The sequence below is a fragment of the Glossina fuscipes genome, unplaced genomic scaffold, assembly GCF_014805625.2.
Source record: "Glossina fuscipes isolate IAEA_lab_2018 unplaced genomic scaffold, Yale_Gfus_2 2, whole genome shotgun sequence".
Lineage (NCBI taxonomy): Eukaryota > Metazoa > Arthropoda > Insecta > Diptera > Glossinidae > Glossina > Glossina fuscipes.
The window spans coordinates 30,371,357-30,389,949 of NW_023998416.1; the positions used below are offsets into that span (position 1 = coordinate 30,371,357).

Sequence of the window (18,593 nt, forward strand, 5' to 3'; positions counted from 1 at the left end):
AATTATGCTACGATCTTTGAAAATTTATGCTTCCGAATCTCAAGCAGTATATTATTGAATCTGAAGCTACTGAATTGAAGGTAAATAACTATTGTAATACAAAGCTATGTAATGATTCGACAAAAACGATTTTCATCTTAATTGTGATCGTGTGCTCCCTAAATTATTGCAAGACGTCTGCTGCTATCGAAACCAAAATAAATGTCTTTCTATTCGTTCGTAAAATCTAAAGACACTGCAAGTACTTTGACTTTGCTTAGGTAACCCACTCAGTTCTCGCTTTTTTCCAAGAGAAAGCTTAACAAGCACTATCTTTAAGCTTTACGTCGCAGTATAAGTTAACCCATTGAAGCGCAAACAATACCGTTTGATTAAGCCGGCAATGAGTTCTGTCGCAAAAAGAAAGTGTTAATTACGGGAAAAGTTACTTTTTCCGTTTAATCCGAAAAGAGAAGTACTGCTAAATGGTAACAGATAGTGATGAAGAAAGGATGCGTTCTAATACCCAAAGGACAATTAACTACGATGCAAAGTAGGTAAACTGTCAACATCGATGGCAGCGCCGAATATCAGTGCCGCTCTTACATGTATGTACAGCGCAGTATAAGTGGCGCGAAGCAAATAAAATCATCGCTAAAGAACGCTATCAACACCAAGTAATGCCCTTACGCCAAAGGCAATGATGTCGTCACATATAAAGATAATGACTGTAGAGTGTTATTGTTGCTCGCTGCTTTATTTATATTCTGTAGTGTGTTATTATTTTATGTAGGGTTTTGTTATTAAATCATGTAGGTTTTGAATTTATAGGAGATATTTTTAAATTGACTTGAAGCGAAGCACATCTCGGGCTTGTATAATAAAATTCCTCAGCAAAAGTTTGCAGCACGCAACTGAAACGTAGAGTTTCCTTTGCTGTATTCACTAGACATCATTCAAGGGCGGGGACTTTTTTAAGCTAGGCTCGCAAAAATTACAAATACTTTTAGTACAAAATCAAACATCTCGTGCCATCTTTCGTTCGTAAATGCTCACCTTTTTTACTTAATCGCCATAGAATTGTTCACATTCCTAACATTTTGGCCAACTGCTGTCGTCCACCTTTCGTTGCTATCAGTTGATTTGAACAAATAATGAAGCAAAAAGTAATTTATCTATTATCTCTCTCTTGATCTTACAAAAAGTAACAACTCTTCTTCTTATTCAAAGGCAGTTAAGATACATATTTCAAATTCTTCAACGCCTTCTTTTCTTGTTTGAAATTTTGAAATTTTCGGAAGTACACCTAAACCAGGGTCTTAAATGAGTAAAATCGGTTCTCGCAAACATATAATGTACCTGTGCCGTTACTTCTAACCTCAAATACTCGTTTCGAAGCGAATCTTCAACACCTACCCTCGCAGGGTAATTAATAAAAATTCAAAAAAGTTTTGTATCAAGTGCTGCATTGTCAACCGGCCGATTCGTATTGCTTTTGACCTACAGGGCATCATCAAAATTGTTGCTAAATGTTGTACAAAATTGTAAAGTGATATCTCGTAAAAGCCATCTTTTTTTCTTTAGTAATTTGTGGTGATTTTCAGTTATCGTAAAGGAAAAGGAACTCATAGGCCGGTCACTACTTGGATATATTAAATGAAAGCAGATCTCAAGTTTATAGTAAGTAAGCAATCAAGCCGTCTACAAATTATTAAGCCTAACGTCACACTTAGATCCACGTAGGCAAAGATGCTACTATAAGAAGGATTACTAATGAAATGAATTATCCAAATGTTCATCTCTCCAAGACTTTCTTTTTTTTTTCCTCATTTTATGGCCCAGTACTCAGAAGATGTTTCTTATATGCGTAACATGGTGGTGGTCATTGAGAAGTGAGCGGAGAAAGGTAGGGAGTAATGGCTAAAGGAGGTGCATCAGTCTTTATCAACTGAGCAATCACTGTAGTTACGACCACAAACCAATCGTTCGCTGGGAGTTGAACCCGGCTAGACTGAGTAGCGCTGGCCCGCGACCGCCCAGCCTCAAAAATTTCCCAACTTCTTAAAACCTTAAGGACGATACTAGTAGCCGGTCAAAGACAGCCGGTCTACACGTCCGTCGCAAGTATTTTTCCTTTTTATAATGAAATTAGTTTTGGAAAATTTTGCAGTGAAACTATTGCTTCAGAAGGACAAATTAGATAGAAAATCACAAAAACTATAACAAGAAAATGCAATAACAAGTTCTTATGACTAGTGACCGCTCGTAATATCAGAATGTTAGCTACGTGGCTAATGTCTGAATGTAGCGAACGGAATGTGAAACTTAGTATATTCAATATATTTAGGGTAACGAGTATAAAAATTTCAATTGCTTGCGCTCTATTATTATTGTTATGTCTATGTGTGTGCATAGCTGTGCTTACGTTGGCTAAAGGTGTCACGTGCAATTTAATCCGCTTGAAATCGCATTATTTCTTGTTTAAGTTAAATAAACTGAACAAAAACAACAACTGAAGAAAAATGATAAATTGATATTGTTGCTGTTCGGTATACGCTGCCAAGCGTAAAGTTGTCCGCTCTTCTTTGTTTTCAGTATGGTCGAAGTTTGTTAAACATCCCATACTATACCGTCATACCATCCCACCTCAATCATCACAAGTAGTTGTTTATTTAAGTTTTTCATTTTTTTTTTTTTCGTTATTGTTGTTGTTGTTGGCTAGTTTTTTTTTTTTTTGTTTGCCTGTATTTGATTTTTGGCCTTTCTAAAGTTGATGTTACATTCAAAATTGACTGAATGTTATTTATTGTTGTTGTTGTTGTTGTTGTTGTCGTTATGGTGAATCCACTAAGATACCTACATAAGTTCCGAGGTTCGTTTTCATTCATGAAAACCTATACTTTATTTCTCATTTTTTTTGTTGTATTTGTTTTTAATTCTTTTCTTTTTTTTTTTTTTTTGTTTGTTGTAATACATATATATATATATGTATATATATAGTTGAACTGAATCATCGCGTCATCACATCAGCAACAACTACAGCAACAACAGCAACAGCAGCAGCAGCAGCGACGTCAACATCATTTTGTATTGTTTGTCATTTGATCGAGGCATGAAGGCAATTTGAGTGAGTGACGGATGAACTGACGAGCTAATACACTCGCTAACTGGCTGTCTGGCTACTCCGCGCTGTCTCTTTTTCGTTTTTCTTTTTCCTCTTCACAAACGAATAGATTTGAACGACTGACTGACTCCAGGAATATTGTCTCAACTCTGTTTCTTTTCATCTCTTTTACTCCATCTTTTTTTTGTTGTTTTTTTTGCTTTTTTCTGTCTTTTATATAAACATTTGTTTTATTATTTTACAATATATACGCATCAATACACTAATGTATATATATATATATATATATATATATATATATATCTGTTTAGATATGTCATTATGTAGCTTTGTGAATACGTTGACGTTAGAGTTAATGGAGCATTAAGGAAAACTGATCAAAGTGAAGCTGCCTTTTTTTTTTTTTTTGTTGTATACCTTTTCATTATTATTCAGTTACAGCGTAAGCAGCGTGTATGTATATGCATGCATGCGTGAGTGTGTGTGTGTGTGTGTGTGTGTGTGTGTGTAGGTGGGTTACTCTTGGTGTCACATTTCCGGCTGGTAGGAGTTATGCGTACATTGGTGTTCGTAGGTAATAATATAATGCCTGCATATCTAAATATATATTTCAACGCGCATATATTTCTTATTTGTATTAATATGCAAATAATTCCCAACCCAAGCATTCGGGCACTTTCGAAATGCCTGCGGCATTATTAATACCTTTCTATCTTTCTTACTATTTACGAGATCTTACGACAAACATTATACATATGAATATGAACGCCTTTTGAAATTTCTTTGCTTGATTTCGTATAATGATTTTCAATAGAAAAATTTAGTACAAAATGTGTTTACATCTAATTTTTTTATAAACGAATATTTTAAAAACAAATTTCTCATGAAATTTTCATCTACATTGATATTCGAGGGGCGTTTATTTTGAAAATATAAATTTTGTTTACTTCTTTGATTAAATATGAATGTACTTTGTATGCGCAGTAGCACAAGAATAGAGGAGAGTAGAGCGCCTTTCAATTGTTGGCCAATCGTTTACCATTTCTTCCAGTCTTAAAGGAGAAAGCACCCGGAGGTGGCCAAATCGGGTGAATACAGATGTTTATTCAAACTTTAACTCTTTCGGAGTTGGTTTTCTGGTTTTGTCTTAAGGTTCATTTTACTAGTTCCCACGGAAAAATTCACCTGATATTTATTTTTTATTATTAATATGATATATCAATCAGGTACAACATGGTGACGGACAAAAAGTAGCTAGAAAAGAAAAAAAGATAGGGATTGGCAGCGGCCTAGTGGGTGTTATGCCTTTACCGACTGATCACTCGCTACAGCTCACTGCAACAAACTCTTTCACACAAAGATTTCAGCTCACGAAGACGCACTTCGTAAAAGCGATTGTTACCTATTCGTCCATTCATGTGGAGCTGGTCTTTCAGATTGTTTGAACTAAGCGCTTTCGAATGGAAGCTTTATGTCAATCACATGACAATTAGTATACATTTTTAACCTTACAAATGCTCTGAGAGCTCTCAATAATGATCTCAAATAAATACTAAACAACGTAAGTTCTTTACGCTTCAAACTCAAACTTTAAATGACTCTCACTTTCGCCGACAATAATTCCTTTCACATAGCAACCAAAGCCTTTCTGCTGAGAGTGAGTTTCCTCTTTCTTTGTTAATTTTCCCAACCATTAGTTATCCAACAAACGACCAGATGGATAGATAGACGGAACAAAAGCTGCACAGAATATTGCGTTGATCAGGGAAATGTATACTTTATAGGGTAATAGAGCAATGCCAACGCTTGGACTAGGGCTAACAAGCGCCATCTAAACTTGTGTGAATCAATATAAAACCTTAATATAATAGATTCCTTTTTTGAAGCATAAATAAAATTAAGTAATAATATTATTAAGCACAGTAATTATTATTTAGTTAAAAATAATAATAGTAGTAATTAAAATGATAATAACAACAATAAAAATTATAATAATATTTTTAATAATAAAAGTTACAATAATATTAAGCGTAGAAATAAGTTCCCCCCGTTAAAGGTGATTGATTCACAAAATTTGTAAATCATGACGCGTTCATTTTTGCCTAATTTTTCAGTAAATGTATCGTAGATATTGGTATTTGGTATGGTTTAGATTACAGCTATTTACACAAACCGTCTTTCAATGTATATCAAAGTGTAAAGACATGGATGTCAACAAACAGCATTAGCGCCATTGCCGTATGCTAAATTAAGAGAAAATACAGCCGGATATTAGAAAATGATTAAGTTGATTGAGGTGAAAGTACAATGAAGCAGGAAATAGTTAGAAAATGATTTGCGTGATTTCGGCCAAAACAGTGTAGTCTTAAGGGCGATAAACACTCTAGAGCATTGTATGATGGAATTGGAAAGGAAACATCTATTATAGACTTCTGAAACTTGGAAAAACTGCACGTCCTCTGCACGATTGTAAGCCGTTACGTGCTTGAGAAAAAAATTAAATTATGGATAAATTGATATTGCTTCATCATCAAGATGTGCATATGTCCTTCTGTCCATCGCCTGCAAAAGCAGGCCAGAAAGTGACCTTCAATTTGAACTGGTTACTTCTGCCCATTGAGCTATATTCATCAGACCTGGCTACGTATGAGGGTTACTTTGTCATGTCATTGCAGTCATATATAGCGGATCAGCGACTCTCAAAAGATGAGGAAAACGTCAAAATGGATCGATGAGTATTTCACGTCGAAACCGCGAAGCTATCACCGCGGGGACATCCGTGCATTACCCGATCAGAAACGAAGTATCATAGATTGCAGTGATGAATATTTCGATTATTAATCCTTGCAAGAAGTACGCTTTAATTAGAGTACTTTCTCACTTAACAATAATAATAGTAATAATAACAGTAATAACAATTATATTAGCAATAATAATAATAATCATTTGTATTTATATATAATGTTATCATCACTATTATCATTATTATTACAGTGAAACAACGTCCGGCTCTCATCCGAAAAATCCACTTTCGATTCCTGATACAAGATGCCACACTTCACTAATAATAAGTGGTAATAAGTGAAAACCGCATGCAAGTATTAATTAATGCATGCTTCGAATTTACAATTTTGTATACATCGTGTACAAGCTACCAATATTTCTACCTAATTTGAAGTGGATATCTTTGCTTTTTGCGACCAGGAGAGTGGTAACTACAAAAACCACACAGACGAACCCACATGGCTTAATCAATTCAGAATTTCCCGCTGATCTAAAATATATATACTTTACAGGGTCTCTGAAGCTTCCTTTTGGGTGTTACAAGTATTATGAAGAAAAACAAAGTGAGCATAACCCATTTTTCAGTGGTGGGTATAAAAATATCTGAAAGGAACCGACAAAACCAAAATTGTACATAATTGACTGTTAGTGTGTCGGGACCATAAAACAATTCACAATTTCGGCCGCCTGGCTTACATATTCAAGCAATGACGGCGAAATGTACAGAATTTCCTCTTTTTTGGCTTCCAATTTTAACACCCAACTGAAAGGACCAAACAAAAAAGCGCGAAATGTCACCTTTCCAACGAGAGTAAATCTGGAATTGGTTGATCGATACTTTACGAGATCTCGATCGCTATAACCATCTACTGAGAAAATAATGGATTTCTTTTTCCCCAAACTACTATTATTGACAACAATAACATTCCTGCATCTCTGGCTTTTTAAATTTGGGGTACAGCTTGAGGTAGAATCGTTTGTTATTAAACCGATCGAGCTATTTGTCTGTCCGTTTGATTTCTATCCATTGTATCCAAACTACAGATCGCATTTTTTTTTTTTATATATTTGAGAATATTTGGTATACGTACGCGTTCTAGCCTAAGAACAAAGCAGATTGAAGATATTTCGGATCGAACCACCCTTTCGGCCGTTTTCCAGATAACACCTTGTTAAGTAAAGTGATTTGGCTACAGCTGCAATGGCTGACACCAGTGCTTTTAATTGCTTTTTTTCTATATTTAAAATGTTTTTCGTATACGATATCTAATTTCATTTATATACACACACATGATGGAAGTAAAATATTCATTTCAATAAAATTAAATATATTTAAAGAAAGAAAAAAAAGATAAGGGATTTTACAATTTTCTAATAAAATCATATATTTGCGATGATAACGGAAGATGTCATTATAAAATCTATTCAACAGAAGATAACACCTTGTTCGACATTTCCTTGTGATGGAAAAACATAACATTGTCGGGAAATGTGAACTCTAAACATATTGTTTGCACTGAACAATCTACGGAAAAAAAACGAGTAAATAAAGAAAAACGAAAGAAAGACGTTTCTTTTACGGAAGTGCATTAACGGCAATTTTTTACATATAAAGATCTCACCGTTTTTATTACATCACAAACTACAGTTTAACGTACGTATAAATTGCTTAAGTTTATTCGTGCGTATGTATGTATGAATTAATAGAGGTCGTTAATTTCCGTTCGTTACGTTTCATATCACTGTCTTTCGCTATTGTTACCAGGTACAACGGCCTACGTTTAATAATAAATGGAGCCCACAGTTATGTCTTGATGTCTACAGCGCAACATGACTAAGTCTCTTGGCCATATGTTTTGCTTGGCATAATTCTAATGATTCCTAATAAGAGCAACGTACACCAAGCAATATGTGTATGTGTTTGTGGATGTGTATAATACATGTCGTGTTAAAATGTATTCAAAATCAATGAAATCAATTTACAAATGATTTCAGTTGTAAGACTTAAGTAACACTATTCTTGTTATTATTATTGTTGTTATTGTAGCTATATTTTCATATCTTATAGTCCAAGATAATACATAATTGTAAGCAAGAAACAATCAAGAAACAAAGATGAAACATAACGTGCCGCAGCTCATCTATGTAGATATGTATATTAGTTGTTATGCAAGCATGTGTATGCGTGCCTATGCTTCATAACATTTGTTTTGTTTTGTTTTGTTTTTTTTTTTTCTTTTTTGTTGAAAAATGTTTCCAGGCATTCATTAGATTCTTGAACATTAAGCCATCAATGTTGGTTGGATGGTTGGTTGGTGCAAAGTAAACTAAAGAAAGAATTCTTAAGATGTGTTTTATAAAAAAGCTAAACTGTCGTATACAACAAGAAGAACTCTTGCCTTCGTCGATCGGAGGAAAAAACCTTGGCTTTGAAAGCATTTTTTTTATCGTTACTTAATGAATTAACTTTTTTTTTTCTCCTTTTTTTTTTTCTAAGTAAAGAACGAATATTTGGACACCAATCATTTAATTAGTTTTCTCCTCTTTCGCTTATGTAAGATAACGTAAGTGTAGAGTGCCTTCATATCTTTTCAAAGAAAATGTAATTCTATACCAAGTCAACTAAGCGTAAGCAAGCAATTACATAACTACAGCTTTGCTGATAGCGTAGTGTGGATATGCCGCTATAATCTTAATGACGTTTTATGCGAAGAGTTTAATTACAGTCCAGGAGAGGAAATTCAAATTCCTGATTTAGTTCGATAAAAAAACGTGTACGTTAAGCCTGGTAATTGGAACTATTTTCACCAGTTTTCAAACTCTTCTTCGATGCTAATCTTCGCAAAAACCGATCCATTTAAAAACCATAACACTTTGAGAATTCTATTGAACCAATTGAGATCATTTTTATGCAGACCTTTCAAAAGAGCTTAATAAGCCTTCCCTTTAAATTTCAGACTAATATCTTCTACATAGCGTAGGGTATTGAAATATGTAGAAAATATGCTTAAAATTGCGAATGCATTTATGGTCAAATCTTTATTTCTTCTCTAACTTAAGCTAATGACAACTGTGCCCAGGTTTGCCTATACACTGTTTAATGAACGATCTGTTACCTTGATATTTTCTCTTGCAAAAGAAATTCCTTTTGTTTTCATCAATAGATTATGCCATATGCATTGCAAAAGACATATAATGTGGGCGTGATTCGGCCTCCTTTCGAATTCAAAAATTAAATTTTTCCGTTCTTCACTTGATTTCGGCAAATAGAAATGATCCAACTTCAATCCATAGTTTCAAGAAACTGCGAAGAATTTAGGCTTTAGAGATCTCGTCTTAAACGAGTTCTTCATTAAAACGATCACACCAATGTGCTTCTGTGCAATTGCGAGCGGAACGGTGTGGATACTATTTAAACACATCATCTGCTGAAACAGAATCTCTGCATTGTTTTTCCAGCCTTCTTGTGGTTTCTTTTAGTATTTTAGCTTGCAAGTGATTAACTACGGGACGACGTTTACCTTCGCCTTAAACTTTTTCTATCCCAATTTTTTTATTTGTATGTCCCCTTGTCCCCCTTCCCAATTAATTGCTCGAATATATTAGGCAGGTGTTCTCTTAAGATGGAAACAGGCAACGGATGCAATTTAACATTGTCTGTCTGTCTTACTCTAGTATGTTGAAATCAAAAGATTGCACGCTCAGCACATTTTCTAAATAGAAAGCTCTTTCTGTTGCTTAAGTATCATCTAAGTGTAAAATGTAATTTATGGATTATAAGGTTTACTTAAGAGTTGTGTCTCTTATACATATATTTAAAAATCTCAAAGAGGGCTGGCTGGGCAGTTGCATTGTTCCAAAGAAAGAGTTCGACTTAGAAACAGAGGCCTATTTTAATCTACACGAAAAATCGTGTTATTTGAAAAGCGTAGAAAAAAAAATGGGAAAACAATCAAACTCGGCTTATGGAGCTAAATGTAGATCGTATCACACTGGTCGAATTTACATAAGGGTCATAGCTTATCCGGGAAGAATGAAAGACGCACACCAATGTAGAAATAAATTTAAAAATCTTTACAAAATATAAACCACATAAAAATATTATAAAACTGCCGGAGAACCAGAGAACTGTGTACAGAAGAGTCTCGGCTACCATGACGGCGTTCACGGGTTCCAATGGGTGCACTATCGAGAAAGTCGCAACACTTACTAATCGGCCACACAACCCATTGAAATATATTTATATACATGAGTATAAATACATATACGATCCACATCTTACTCATTACTTTACATATTTGATTTCGTTTCAATTCGTACGATGTATTTAGCTTGTTTGGAAATGTCTTAATAATTTCTTCAAAACTACTTTCAAACCCACTTAAAAATTGCGCTTAATTTCGCTGAAAAAAATTGAAAGAGAAAATGGAAAAGGAAAATTTATTTATTAATTTTAACGAGCGTGAAGAAAGAAAAAAGTCATCGTCGCTTCAACTTTGTTAAAAATTATTAAATAAAGATTAAAAAAATTAAAAAATTATAAATAAAAAAAGGAACGCGCGCGCGTATATCGTACGTTTTTTAAATACAATTTTAATCATTAAAATCTTTTGTAAGTGTTGAAAGTAAACAGGTTACCTTCCTATGTAGTTTGCTTATTCTTTGCCCATTGCTTTATGGCCATTCCCTGAGTGATTGATCATATCAAAAAGGAAGGGCAAAAAAAAAGTTTGCGAAAAAAGGTGAAAAGGGAAAGTGAAAGATTTAGAATTGCATTTATTAAAGTCTTATGACTGATGGGGGTAAATTTGCAGATACATGTGCCGATGAGCAGATTTTATATTCCAAAAAAACCCACGCAGCCTGATAAGTCTCCGATGCGTACATGATTTCACAAATTATTTCGTTGTGTTATAACAATTAGACCAAGTAGAGGGAGTGAGAGAGAGAGAGAGAGAGAGAGATAGAGAGAGAGAGAGATAGAGATAGAAAGAAAGAGAAAGAGAGTGAAAGGGGGGACTTTCATAAACTATTTAAGAAGCAACTCTTCGTGCAAAATTCATTTACTCATTGACTCCAAAAAAACGTCCCCTTTTTCTTTTTCCTACAATTTTTTCTCCTCTTGGGCTTATCTTGGAAATGTTAATGAATGACTATTACTGGTAATTAAAATAATTACTAATATTAATCAAATGCACTGTATATATAGGTATATGTGTAAACTTTATTTTTGTTGCAAGTACTTCGATCGACTTAGTATATGAATCTATTTACTTTCTTCGGTAATGGTAAGAAAAGCAAAAAAAAAACAAAAAGAAAAGATTTTATTTTCATTTTTTCTCACACACTCTCAAAAAACACAAAAAAAAAAAAAAGAAAGTTTTTTTTCTTTTTGTTATTTCTTCATTGCAAAGTCATTTCATTGACAAACCCAAGAGTTCAACACTGAGAAAAAAAACATTACATTGTCAGACAACAAACACATATACATACATGTTTGCAAAATCTCATTTATTAAAATCGCGAGCTTTACTGCAATCAATGGAAACGGCAACGAACTCTGTGCACATTCGTACATAAAAGTGTATTTAAAATTTTCACAAAAAAACACTAACAACAACACAACAATATAACACCATAAGGTTGATGCAAATGATGTTGATGATGATGTTTTTGTGTTATTGCTGCTACTGATGACGATGACGATGATGGTGACGATGATGGTGATAATGATGCTAATCATAATTATGATAATGATAATGATGATGGTGACGATAATGATGATGATGATAATGATGATGTTGATGACGACTGTAATAAGCTCGACCAAGAAATGCTGTAAGAATTTTGTACATATAAACCGTGTATATGGAAACCCAAGAAAGTCGAGCACAGATGATATGTTTTAAGCGTTTCGAATACGTTCTTGATTACTAATTTCAATGCATTACATTTAAGGCTGTTCAAAGATGGAAGGGGTCCTGTTTTAGTACTTTGCTTGACTGTTCCACCTCACTTGCTGATGCTGACAATACCGAAAAAATATATTATTTCTATGTGTTAGTTGATTTGGTTACTTTAAGATTACACACTGTGTAATGGGCCAAAAGCAAAATCACATGTATACATTACGCACACAAACATAAAGCACAAACAAACACACATGAGAGACAATCGTAATACGTGAACGTAAACATATGCTTCCCATGTCGTTCAGAGATTCAGATTTCAGTGTATATGTCTCCTCAACGGGTCGCATTTACAGTGGAGCTTCATGCAGATATAGTTGCCATTTTGGTATTGCTGTTGTTGTCACTGCAATAAGTAGATGCTTCTTACAGCCAACGAGGCAAGCAAGCAAACAGGCAAGCAAGCAAGCAAGCAGGCAGGCAGGCAGGCAGGCAGGCATAACATTAAAAAGATTTTTATATGAGTTTCGCTGTCATTATGTGGCTTTTATTATTGTTGTTGTTCTTAATCTTGCTGTTGTTATTTTTGTTGTTGTTGCTGTTCTTGTTGTCGCTGTCGCGTTTGCGGTTTTTTGTTTCCATTTGCCATTGCTGATGAGAATTGTATTTCGTACTCGAAATGTTGACGTTTTTATATAATTTCGGATGCTGCCGTGTTTGGTCGTCTATAGCGTTGTTGTTTTTTTTTCTTATTATTATTATTTTTATTTATTTTTTAATTGTATTTTTTTACAAAAATATTGTTAACCCAACCATTGGCGACTCGTAAAAGTATATCGTATTTTACGGTTTTCATTTATTTGCCTTAAATCATTTCACTCTATAACACCAGGCCTATCAACCGCCGCCGCCACTGCCACCACCACCACCGGCGCTGCCACAACTTATTAACGCTTCGTTCTACACTCGTGCACGCACTACTCTATAATTAAAAATTCAATACCAGATGCCGGTGTTATTTTTCTCTTCTTTTTTTTTCTCGTTTTCTGAATACTCTGGTGTTTTGTTGTTGTAAATTTTCATTTAACATATCTGCCGTCTGCTGTGAAATCTACGCGGCATTCGTTACAATCATTGTTTGATCTTTTCACATATATCTTTTACTTTTTTCTTTTTTTTGTTTTTGTAATATTTATTGAACACTCACACCTACAGCCTCACCGAATAAGTAACAATTATTATACAAATAATAAAAATTAAAATTTTTTAAATTTTTTTAAAAAAAAAAAAAAAAAAAAAAAAAAAAACGATTCCAACACAACATAATGTAAATGAAAGTAAACACTCCTACTAAATTTAGGATTAAGTTTTGATTTCTTCAACGAGTATGACTAAGAATAGAGATTTGTTCATTTTAGTATTCGGTTTGTAACATTTCAGAAACAACGAATGAAAGTAATCGGAGAAGTGTGCCACGACGAGCAACGGTAAAAGAGAACGTCAAGGTCTCTTCTTTTTTTTTCTTTTAATAGGTCAATAGTTAGTTCGAGGCGCAGGCGAAAACAAAGCAAAGTAATAGATAGGCCGCAGTCTAGTGTTAATAACTCAACTCAATCAGATTTAAACGACTCTGTTGGCAAATGATTTTGATTGGATAATCTGTTAACTGCCGATGAGACTTGAGCCGTACTACTTGGCAGTAACACGAATCAGAAATTCATCATCCGAATCAGCCATCGCCTGACATTCCAGGAAACCATATTAGTGCCTAAATTAGTTCAACTGGTTCCTTAGAAGTTTGGCATATTGATCGCGTACTTGATCAATGCATAATGTTTATATTAAAACAAGTTCGAATAGGCAAAGGTGTTTAATTCCTGCATAAGCATTCTCCATTTAACATGCATTTATGTGCCGCTTAAGCGTAACAAGGCAATTAAAAAAGGCAAAAGAAAAAGCCTTACTTGGAAAGGTAAGGCATTTACCTTCATTTTTAATGTTAATACAGATTTTTATTTTGCGGTAACGACTTGAAACGATTTTTCGTTTTCTAAGACGCAAAACACCTAGCAGCACTTGCTAAAGATTCCGCAAGACATGGATCTACTTCATCAAGCGCTATTTCCGATCAAATTACGTACGACACCCGTCGACCTACTAATTGATAGAACTAGTACGCTCTATAGAAATGTAAGTAGGAATTTAGTCTCAATAAAACCTCATAGATCAAGTTCGGGAGTAGTCATGACTAGTCCACAAGCACAACCCTTTCTATAAATAAAAGAGAAAGCTGCAAAAATATTTAAAAAAAAGAAATTTCTAAACAAAAAATTGGATGACAGGTGCGCCTGCGCATATTAAACGGTTTTATTTTTCTTTCTTTTCCCAACCGATTGTGTCTTCAACATATCGGAACGCTTAATAGTCCGGCCAGAAATTTGGGAAGCAAAATATATATTAATATGTGTTTCGAAGTAAGATAACGGTTGTTTGTTAGCACGCCCGCTACTCGGAAGCTAAGTTTCGAGTCTGTGTTGGCTCTGCCATCCATTCCATTGATTATGAGTAAATTATACAATAAATCCTTATATTCGTCGCTGTTGGAGATTATGATCTGACTATTGATGCGAAATTTTCCATAATTATTACCTTTGGATAAATATTTAGATTTAAAACAAGCGTTTACATGGTAATGCCAAGCTCAAAAGCGTAGTTAAACTTAAATGGTCGAGACAACTGTTCGTAAGCGTAACTTTCTACTGTTAATGTAAGCCCTACTCTTGCAGCTTACGTAACCTATCTACCAAACTACCTCATTTAATAATACTATGCTATGGCGGAAGCGAAAATGTCTACTGCTTGGGCTATCTCAAGAGTCTCGGTTGTTCACCTGTCATGCTCACGTCTAACAATATCGCAATAACATTGCAATTTCCTCGCAAATGCCTTGCAAAGAGTGTTTCATATTCGTCTCAAGATGAATGCGACTTTCTCACTGGTTTATTTTTCAATTTTCATTACAATAATGTTAAGCCTAAAACCCGAAAAAATGACTCATGGAAATAAAGGTTTGGCTGTAAATTGTTTAAAAAAAATAAGAAAAATAATAAAACAACAACAACAAAAAGGAAAAGAAAACTAAATAAAAAATCCTAATAAAACTTGTGTGGTTTGTTTAATGTTAATCAGTTAAAGTTTTCGAAAATGAAAACTTAATGATATCCAATTGTATTCAAAGTCCTACACAACTAAAACATCAGTAAATAGGTTACCCTTTTTTAGAAACTTTTACAAAGTGAATCTGTAAAAAAAAACTCTACGTATCCGTATTAAGCATACGAAGGCTTAACGAAATGTCAAGCAATTTTTTGAAAGGTTTTTGAAAACTTTAAAAATGTTTGCTAAGATTTTACTAAATATTTAAAAAAATTGGTAAAAACATTGTTCTCAGTTATTATTATTATTATTATTATTATTTTAATTTTAGACTAATGAAATGAATTCTTAGACTAAAAAAAAAGACATTGAGCACTACACAGGCTATCGGCTCTGCTCTCAGTTAGTAAGCATACAACGTATGTGAAAGCATCGAAAAATGTTTCAGTTGGTAAGAAATCAAAAACGAATTATATTCGAATTTGAGTGGAAACTTCTGATATCCACTACTCGATATCGATACGATATACCATATCGTATATAGTCCTTTTTCATTACTTTTACTTGATCATTATTATATCTTATAATATATACGTAAAATATGGATTGACAAATGAATCCATATTCGGCTGATTTTCAAACCTACTCTGATAAGTTTGCATAAGTAAACAGACGAAAATGACTAAATCGATCATCTTCCTCAAGCTAAGTAGAAGCATAAATATACATACGCTTTACGGGATCTTCTGGATTATCTTTACGGCTTACTAAAGCAAAACGGTAGATTTTCAGCTTAAGTAAATTTCGGTTGATTTAGCATATTGTTATACCTACCGCAGGGGCCTGGGCATATATTTACTTTGTGAAAAAACATTTACAGCAATTAAAAGGAAGCGGATTCAGTGTTTTAAACAATATGAAATTTTTCTTCGATCTGGGCATAACTGTCCATCTATCTATGTATCCGTGCGAGTGTGTATGCATGGCGAAATATCAAAATATCATCACGTACACTAGCTTCGTTGAAGATTATCGTTCCCTTGGGAGCTTTGAGATTATTCTTAATAGATCTGTATGGCCGGTAGACGAGCTTCCAAAAGAATTAATTTCGCGCAGAAAGCAATCAACAGCCACTTCGCCTAGACGTCTTGCACCTCTATTGTCAGTGCTCATGTCATCGATATCCTTATCGCCTGCTCTCTTAAAGAACTAAGTCGCCCTTGAAGTGAGCTATCGTTGTACTTGCAAAATGTTAGAGGCTTGAACACGGGATACCTCTCCAGAGCTTGGAGATGCTGAAACCTTGTATCCAGGCAGGTTTTAGGTAAGACAGAGTGACGAGAACAGGTGATGGTGTATTAATTGTCGCACAAATTTGCCTGTCATCGAATTTATTCCCCAATCTAGGGAATTTTGAGTTCGTCACCGTAAAAGATAAGTTTGAGTTTGATTTTGCCTGTTTTTTACTCCACAGTACGATATATACTGTGAACGTCTTTCTTTTCGAAAGCAAAAATTGGATTTTTTTACGCATTACCGATAAAATACAAAACCTATATAGAAAAGGGGTAAAATTTCCCTATACAGTTTATTACTGTCTGACTGACTTCTTTTGGCCTAAGAATAAACACTATTTAAAATGGCTCGGATCGGACAATTTTTTTGACCACTACCCATATAAAGCCTTATTTCGGAAAGTTGTTATATGAACATCTGTAACGTAATGTAGGATATTTAGTAATGATTGTGTATTTAATGTATTTTAGATGTTACTAATTATTAATAAACGTTCTTTTAATTGGTGGATCAATGGGCGCTTGCTTTAAAAATGCGCGCCTATTAAAAATTCAAAGAGATAGTTAATTGTGAAATTTGTTGCGTTCAATGGCAATTAATAATGTTACATAGAAACAAAAACTTAATTGCCCTAGTTTTACTTTTCTATATGTAGATATAAATGAAACAATTAAAAATTTTACGATCAATTGAAGAAAAATAAAATATAAAAAATAAAATGCGTGATACATACATGTGAAAAGTAATCCTTTTAGGGTATACTGTATAAAAAAAAAAAAAAAAAAAAAAAAAAAAGAAACAATTTTTAAATTGCATAAATAAACGGCGAAAAAAATTCCTTGTTGGTTATGTTGTTGTAGCCTTGTACAACAAGTACTTGTTGGAATGCACTGCTAGCAGCCTTACTGTCTTATTCTCTGCCTTCTGCTTCTTCTTCTTCTTCTCCTACTTCTTCAACCAATGCTATGTTGTCTCTGCTGTTCGTCGCTCGTTTTACTCTCCGTTCTTTTTCATTGCGCCACACGTTTTCCACTTGAATCTGTATGTTTTTCTGTATTGTTTTTATTTTGCCCCTGTTGTGTCCTGCTGCTGCTGCTGCTGCTGCTGCTGCTGCTGCTACTATGACTGCTCTCGCTGCTGCTCGAGCAGCTGACTGAGCTCAATAAAGTGGTTTTAGCTTAATTTAGCAAACACAAGGCGTAGATGCTTTAACTAAAATTCAAGTTTATATGTATATATATAAAAACTTATATACATATAGATGTACATGTTTGTATGTACATATAGTTGCATGTGTTCTGTATATCGTGTTTGAATCTTTTTTCAAGGCTTCTCTTTTTGATTTAACGAATATTTTTCCACCTTTTTTTTTTTTATTTCAATTTTTTTATGCCTGTAGTTGTTGTTGTTGTTATTGTGCGTTGCTTTCAATATAAAAATTTGTTTTAAAAGCAAACCGATACCGCTTTTTCAATTTATTTGTTTATTTCTATTTACCACCACCAATCAACTGACGCACACTTCTCGCACCCGCACGCGTTTCGCACATAAAAACACATATGACGCACTTCGAACAATAAAGGCGCATTCGAGCACAAATATGCACCTATTTTTATTTACTTATCACTGGTTAAATATATATTTAAAATACAATTATTTAAAGTTAACCGAACAAAAAGTGTATTTGCTAGGCTTTGGAGTTTCGAGCTCCTCTTCTATATTTCAATTCTTGTAAATATTTAATCCTCAAGCAAAACTGTTTACTCTTGGCTTTCCTCATAAAATCAATTGACTTCTCGCATATTATTTTCTTTTTTTTCCACTTAAAAAATATTTATTTAATTTTTTTATTTTTTTTCTTTTCCTCAATACTTGGTTGGTTCTTCGGTTAGCATTCTTGTTTGATTTTGCGTTTTGGTCACATATTGAATTAATGGTTTGTATTAAATTCTCGTCTCTAGCAGACGAAAACAGCAAAAACGAAAAAAAATAAATAAAAAAAAAAAAACAAAAAGAAGAAAACCGTAAGTTGTTCGCGTTGTGTTCTATGTGTGCAATTTAATGTCTTAGCCGTTGCTCAATATTAAGAATTTTCTTCAATTTTCAACTTGCAACTCCACTTAATTCTCGTTAAGATCTCTCTAAGAAGTTCACATAAGCTAAGCTAGAAAAAAATTCGCATTTTTCTTCTTTTTTTTTTGCTTCTTCTTATGCAGCTTGAAAATATTTTCAATTTAACGTAAAGACAATCGTTTGTACGCGTTCACCGTTGAGTATAAACTGAATTCAGGCATAAGGAGTGCATGTGTTGTAAGCCAAGTGTTTGGATTGAGATAAATTTTAAA

General features: G+C 33.8%; 1 protein-coding gene across 2 annotated transcripts in view; it reads right to left on the reverse strand.

Moving 5' to 3' along the window:
- LOC119632983 (myb-like protein P) overlaps positions 1-18,593 on the reverse strand; it is a 45,612-nt gene extending 27,019 nt beyond the window's left edge. Inside the window, exon 1 of one of the 2 annotated variants that reach the window (XM_038026160.1) lies at positions 16,982-18,593. The gene's annotated coding sequence lies outside the window, so the exon portion shown is untranslated. Of the gene's footprint in view, positions 1-2,404; positions 2,933-16,981 lie in introns of those variants that run through there. The other variant, XM_038026159.1, reaches the window with a different exon arrangement.